The following is an 8,924-nucleotide window of genomic DNA, read 5'->3' on the forward strand; positions in this document are numbered from 1 at the left end:
TAGATAATACCCGACACTTCACATTAGATAATAACAGATACTTCACAGTAGATAATAACCGACACTTCACAGTAGATAATAACCGACACTTCCCAGTAGATAATAACCGACACTTCACAATCGATAATAACCGACACTTCACAATCGATAATAACCGACACTTCACAATAGATAATAACCAACACTTCACAGTAGATAATAAGAGACACTTTAGAGGAGATTATAACCGACACATAACAGAAAACAATTGTTTCATGGCTATTTGGGGAACAGTCAAAACTATCATCCCGAGGTAGGGGGAAGCCCTGTGGAACTGTTTGCCCTTGGCCTAGTGGCCTCGGGCAAACAGTTCCCCAGGGCTTCCCCCTACCTCGGGATGATAGTTTTGACTGTTCACCAAATAACCATGAAACAATTGTTTTATTACCAAATAAATATTAGTATCAATGCTGCATGCAATGTTGCCATTGTTTCAACACTGAGTCGCGGTCACCGAAACGCTTGAAGGGGGCTCTCGAGGGGGGATTTCTGCGCATCAAATTCGCGCCGGGTAACAGTTCTCTCTGACCGGGAAAACAGTTTTGACTGTTTCACCCCTACAGCCGAAATTGGACAAAAAGCCAGAAACAGTCAAAAATGACTTATTATAATGTATATAGACTATTGGGTAATAATAGATAATAACCGACACATCCCAGTAGATAATAACCGACACTTCACAGTAGATAACAACCGACACTTCAGAGGAGATTATAACCGACACATCACAGTAGATAATGACCAACACATCCCAGTTGATAATAACCGACACTTCAGAGGAGATAATACCCGACACATCACATTAGACAATAACCGACATATCACATTAGATAATAACCGAAACTTCAGAGGATATAATAACGAACACTTCACAGTAGATAATAAGAGACACTTCAGAGGAGATAATAACTTACACCTCACTGTAGATAATAACCGACACTTCAAGGTAGATAATAGCCAACTCTTCACAGTAGATCATAACCGACACTTCAGAGGAGATTATAACCGACACATCACAGTAGATAATAACCGACACCTCACTGTAAATACTAACTGACACTTCACAGTAGATAATAACCCTCACATCCCAGTAGATAATAACCGACACTTCACAGTAGATCATAACCGACACATCACAGTAGATAATAACCGACAAATCACAGTAGATAATAACCGAAAATTCAGAGGAGATAATAACCGACACTTCACATTAGATAATAACCGACAACTCACTGTAGATAATAACCGACACTTCATAGTAAATGACAACCGACACTTCACAGTAGATAATAACCCACACTTCACAGTAGATAATAACCGACACTTCACATTAGATAATAACCGAAACTTCACAGTAGATAATAACCGACACATCACAGTAGATAATAACCGACACCTAACTGTAGATAATAACCGACACTTCACAGTAGATAATAACCGACAACTCACTGTAGATAATAACCGAAACTTCACAGTAGATAATAACCGACACATCACAGTAGATAATAACCGAAACCTCACAGTAGATAATAACCGACACATCACAGTAGATAATAACCGACACTTCACAGTAGATAATAACCGACACTTCACATTAGATAATAACCGACACATCACAGTAGATAATAACCGACACTTCATAGTAAATAACAACCGACACTTCACTGTAGATAATAACCGACACATCACAGTAGATAATAACCGAAACCTCACAGTAGATAATAACCGACACATCACATTAGATAATAACCGACACTTCACAGTAGATAATAACCGACAACTCACTGTAGATAATAACCGAAACTTCACAGTAGATAATACCCGACACATCACAGTAGATAATAACCGAAACCTCACAGTAGATAATAACCGACACATCACAGGAGATAATAACCGACACTTCACAGTAGATAATAACCGACAACTCACTGTAGATAATAACCGAAACTTCACAGTAGATAATACCCGACACATCACAGTAGATAATAACCGAAACCTCACAGTAGATAATAACCGACACATCACAGGAGATAATAACCGACACTTCACAGTAGATAATAACCGACAACTCACTGTAGATAATAACCGAAACTTCACAGTAGATAATACCCGACACATCACAGTAGATAATAACCGAAACCTCACAGTAGATAATAACCGACACATCACAGGAGATAATAACCGACACTTCACAGTAGATAATAACCGACAACTCACTGTAGATAATAACCGAAACTTCAGAGGATATAATGACCGACACTTCACATTAGATAATAACCGACACCTCAATGTAGATAATAACCGACACTTCACAGTAAATAACAACCGACACTTCACTGTAGATAATAACCGACACATCACAGTAGATAATAACCGAAACCTCACAGTAGATAATAACCGACACATCACAGGAGATAATAACCGACACTTCACAGTAGATAATAACCAACACTTCACATTAGATAATAACCGACACATCACAGTAGATATTAACCGACACTTCATAGTAAATAACAACCGACACTACACTGAAGATAATAACCGACACTTCACAGTAGATAATAACCGACCCTTCACATTAGATAATAACCGACACATCACAGTAGATATTAACCGACACTTCATAGTAAATAACAACCGACACTTTACATTAGATAATAACCGACAACTCACTGTAGATAATAACCGAAACTTCACAGTGGATAATAACCGACACATCACAGTAGATAATAACCGAAACCTCACAGTAGATAATAACCGACACATCTCAGTAGATAATAACCGACACTTCACAGTAGATAATAACCGACCCTTCACATTAGATAATAACCGACACATCACAGTAGATATTAACCGACACTTCATAGTAAATAACAACCGACACTTTACATTAGATAATAACCGACAACTCACTGTAGATAATAACCGACCCTTCATAGTAAATAACAACCGACACTTCACTGTAGATATTAACCGACACTTCACAGTAGATAATAACCGACAACTCACTGTAGATAATAACCGAAACTTCAGAGGATATAATGACCGACACTTCACATTAGATAATAACCGACACCTCAATGTAGATAATAACCGACACTTCACAGTAAATAACAACCGACACTTCACAGTAGATAATACCCGACACTTCACAGTAGATAATAACCGACACTTCACATTAGATAATAACCGACACCTCAATGTAGATAATAACCGACACTTCATAGTAAATAACAACCGACACTACACTGTAGATAATAACCGACACTTCACAGTAGATAATAACCGACAGTTCACATTAGATAATAACCGACAACTCACTGTAGATAATAACCGACACTTCACAATAGATAATAACCGACACTTCACATCAGATAATAACCGACAACTCACTGTAGATAATAACCGCCACTTCATAGTAAATAACAACAGACACTTCACATTAGATAACAACCGACAACTCACTGTAGATAATAACCGACCCTTCATAGTAAAAAACAACCGACACTTCACTGTAGATAATATCCGACACTTCATAGTAAATAACAACAGACACTACACTGTAGATAATAACCTACACTTCACAGTAGATAATAACATAGTAAATAACAACCGACACTACACTGAAGATAATAACCGACACTTCACAATAGATAATAACCGACACTTCACAATAGATAATAACCAACACTTCATAGTAAATAATAACCGAAACTTCAGAGGATATAATGACCGACACTTCACATTAGATAATAACCGCCACCTCAATGTAGATAATAACCGCCACTTCATAGTAAATAACAACAGACACTACACTGTAGATAATAACCTACACTTCACAGTAGATAATAACCGACTGTTCACATTAGATAATAACCGACACCTCAATGTAGATAATAACCGACACATCACAGTAGATAATAACCGACACATCACAGCAGAAAATAATCGACACTTCATAGGAGATAATAACCAACACCTCACTGTAGATATTAACAGATACTTCAAAGTAAATGATAACCGACACTTCAGAGGATATAATAACCCACACTTCACATTAGATAATAACCGACATATCACTGTAGACAATAACCGACACTTTACAGTAGATAATAACCGACACTTCATAATAGATAATAATCGACACTTCAGAGGATATAATAACCGACACTTCACATTAGATGATAACCGACATATCACTGTAGATAATAACCGACACTTCACAGTAGATAATAACAGACACTTCACTGTAGATAATAACAGACACTTCACAGTAGATAATAACCGACACTTCACAGTAGATAATAACAGACTCTTGACAGTAGATAATAACTGCCACTTCGGAGTAGATATTAACCGACACTTCACAATAGATAATAACCGACACTTCACAGTATATAATAAACGACACTTCACAGTAGATAAAAACCGACACTTCAAAGTAGTTAATAACCGACACTTCAAAGTAGATGATAACCGACACTTCGGAGTAGATTATAACCGACACATCGAAGTAGATAATAACCGACACTTCACAGTAGATGATAACCGACACTTCGGAGTAGATTATAACCGACACTTCACAGTAGATAATAACAGACACTTTACTGTAAATAATAACCGACACTTCACATTAGATAATAACCAACACTTCACAGTAGATTATAACCGACACTTCACATTAGATAATAACCGAAACCTCACTGTAGATAAAAACCGACACTTCACCGCAGATAACGACCGACACCTCAGAGGGGATAATGACCGACAATTCACAGTAGATATTAACCAAAACTTCACAGTAGATCATAACCGACACTTCACAATAGATAATAACCGACACTTCACAATAGACAATTACCGACATTTCACAGTAGATAATAACCGACTCTTCACAGTTGATAATAACCGACACTTCACAGTAGATAATAAACGACACTTCACATTAGATAATAACCGAAACTTTACAGTAGATTTTAACCGACACTTCACAGTAGATAATACACGACACTTCAGAGGAGATAAAAACCGACTCATCACAGAAGATAATAACCGATACTTCAGAGAAGATAATAACCGACACTTCACATTAGATAATAACCGACTCTTCACAGTAGATAATAACCGACACCTCACTGTAGATAATACCCGACACATCACAGTAGATAATACACGACACTTCAGAGGAGATAAAAACCGACTCATCACAGAAGATAATAACCGATACTTCAGAGAAGATAATAACCGACACTTCACATTAGATAATAACCGACAATTCACAATAGATAATAACCGACACTTCACAGTAGATAATAACCGACACATCACAGTAGATAATAACCGACACTTCACAGTAGATAATAACCGACACCTCACTGTAGATAATAACCGACACTTCACAGTAGATAATAACAGACACTTCAGAGGAGATTATAACAGACACATCAGAGGAGATAATAACCGACACTTCACATTAGATAATGACCGACACGTTACAGTAGATAATAACGGACACTTCACAATATATAATAACCAACACCTCAGAGTAGATAATAACAGACACCTCAGAGGAGATAATAACCGACACTTCACATTAGATAATAACCGACACCTCACTGTAGGTAATAACGGACACTTCACAATATATAATAACCAACACCTCATTGTAGATAATAACTTCACATTCCGGTACTGCCACCTACACGTACCTTCATACATACCGGTACTGCCAAATACACGTTCCTGCTTACCTACCGGTACTACCACTTACACATACCCTCTTACATACCGGGACTGCCACCTACACGTTCCTGCTTACATACCGGTTCTGCTACCTACACGTTCCTGTTTATATACCGGTACTGCCACCTACATTTACCTTCTTAAATACCGGTACTGCCACTTACAGGTACCCTCTTACATACCAGTACTGCCACCTTCACGTTCCTGCCTATATATCGGTACTGCCACCTACACGTTCCTGCTCGCATACCGGTACTGCCACTTACACGTACCCTCTTTCATACCGGTACTGCCACCTACACGTTCCTGCTTACATACCGGTACTGCCACTTACACGTACCTTCTTACAAACCGATACTGCCACCTACACGTTCCTGCATACATGCCGGCTCTACCACCTACACGTTCCTGCTTACATACCGATACTGCCACCTTCACGTTCCTGCTTACATACCAGTACTGCCACCTACACGTTCCTGCCTATATATCGGTACTGCCACCCACACGTTCCTGCTCGCATACCGGTACTGCCACTTACACGTACCCTCTTTCATACCGGTACTGCCACCTACACGTTCCTGCTTACATATCGGTACTGCCACTTACACGTACCTTCTTACAAACCGATACTGCCACCTACACGTTCCTGCATACATGCCGGTTCTACCACCTACACGTTCCTGCTTACATACCGGTACTGCCACCTTCACGTTCCTGCTTACATACCGGTACTGCCACCTTCACGTTCCTGCTTACATACCGGTTCTACCACCTACACGTTCCTGCTTACAAACCGATACTGACACCTACACGTTCCTGCATACATACCGGTTCTACCACCTACACGTTCCTGCTTACATACCGGTACTGCCACCTACACGTACCTTCTTACATATCGATACTGCCACTTACACGTTCCTGCTTACATACCGGTTCTGCAACCTACATGTTCCTGCTTACATATCGATACTGACACCTACAAGTTCCTGCTTACATACCGGTACTGCCACCTACACGTTCCTGCTTACATACCGGTATTGCCACTTGCACGTACCTTCTTACATACCGATACTGCCACCTACACGTTCCTGCTTACATACCGGTACTGCCACTTGCGCGTACCTTCTTACATACCGATACTGCCACCTATACGTTCCTGCTTACATACCGGTACTGCCACCTACACTTACCTTCTTACATTCGGCTATTGCCACTTACACGTATCCACTTACAAACCGGTACTGCCACCTACACGTACCTTCTTACATACCGGTACTGCCACCTACACGTACCTTCTTACATACCGGTACTGCCAAATACACGTTCCTGCTTACATACCGGTACTGCCACTTACACATACTCTCTTACATACCGGGACTGCCACCTACACGTTCCTGCTTACATACCGGTTCTGCTTCCTACACGTTCCTGCTTATATACCGGTACTGCCACCTACACGTTCCTGCTTGCATACCAGTACTGCCACTTACACGTACCCTCTTTCATACCGGTACTGCCACCTACACGTTACTGCTTACATACCGGTACTGCCACCAACTGGATATTCTTATATGGGGAGATGCAGATCTTCCATTCCAAACAAATGCCAACATCATACTTGCTGTACAATCATTTATAAAATCAACGACAAGGTTTGAAATCAACTAGTGGACAACTAATGCAACCAGAACATTTCCCCTCCTGTCCCTTTTTTTACTTTACCCCCCCCCCCCCCCCCTTTCTCCTTGCTGTTTTAATGTCAATTAGTCGATTGTTTATGTATATATGCTGAACTTTTTGTCATCACGTGTTATATCTTTAGTTAGGGCCTAGTAAGTTGTCAGAACTTGTGCCCAATCCCTTTGAATATTTTCTTCAATAAAATATGTCTGAAGGGGTGGGGGTGGGGGAGGGGTTTGTTAAGGCAGATAAGTAATGATGTTTTGTTTAGGGGAAAAAGAAGTGTTATATTTTCGTTAAGAAGGGGAATTATGATATGTTGTTTTATTTAGGGGTAGTTATGTTGTTGCTTTTTATTTTATTTTTATTAGAGATGGGGGGGGGGGGGGGGGGGGGGGGGGGGGGCGATTACAAAAGATATTTTCTGTGTGACATATACATGTTTTTCTATTTCTAAAACTCTCAAATACATTAGTATAAGTGAAACTTAATTTGGATTTAAGCAGTCTAGATCTGGTGTCGGACAATAATTTATGTCATATGTAGGTCTTTGATTCATTTCCCTGCGTTTCGGCACGTGGAAATCTTCAAATAGCCTGTTATGATCCATTGATGATCACGTTAAACCATCCTAGATTAAAGGATTTGTTTAATACCCGATGGGTAGGGATGTTTGTCTTGCTATTCCCTTTACGTCCAATACCATTGTTAGTTTGTTCATTCGTTAGAACTGCCAACACGTCAATATGTTTCAGCATATTAAGATTGACGAACAAACAATAGATCGCAATTGCAAAATTACTAAAAAAATTGTGTTATTTTGTTATATTCTATGTAAATTATTAAAAAGAATCAAGAAGTTGTTATCAAAATTGTGATGAAAACCCTCCGGGAATCTAGAATCATCGTCATTGAGATGTAATCCGCTGTTAGCGCCACCGTGACACTGAATATTGATATGCACTGATTGTGTGCTGTCTACAAAAGCCCAAAGGTTTCCCCGATGTACCAATTCACATGGTATTGAGTGTGAACAAAGCATGCTATGTTGTCGCACGCTCGTCACGACGTCCATCGACATCACGCGTAATGTACTCAATATATCGGTATCTGTGATCCTAATCCTCAGATACCACGGGGTAGATACACTACAAAACAACTATCTACACGCAGACATACAACTTAATACCACTCTCTACGATGTCAACGTAAAACCATACTGTAATGTACATGTATCCGACGCGAACAGCATATGTTCGCAGTCTGTAGCTGTATAATTGAACTATTTTTATTTTTTTTGTTAATGAAACCCAAATGTAATCAATTATACTTTCAATTGCTTTGTTACAATAATTACATGCTAATAAAAAGTAACTACGTGAACACTAGTTTCAAAGGAAGGAAGGAAGGAAGTTATTGTAAGCCTAAACAAAACATATTTGTTGTTTCCAGTATCCTACCTA

Source organism: Mizuhopecten yessoensis, unplaced genomic scaffold (assembly GCF_002113885.1).
Source record: "Mizuhopecten yessoensis strain PY_sf001 unplaced genomic scaffold, ASM211388v2 scaffold8551, whole genome shotgun sequence".
Classification (NCBI taxonomy): Eukaryota; Metazoa; Mollusca; class Bivalvia; order Pectinida; family Pectinidae; genus Mizuhopecten; species Mizuhopecten yessoensis.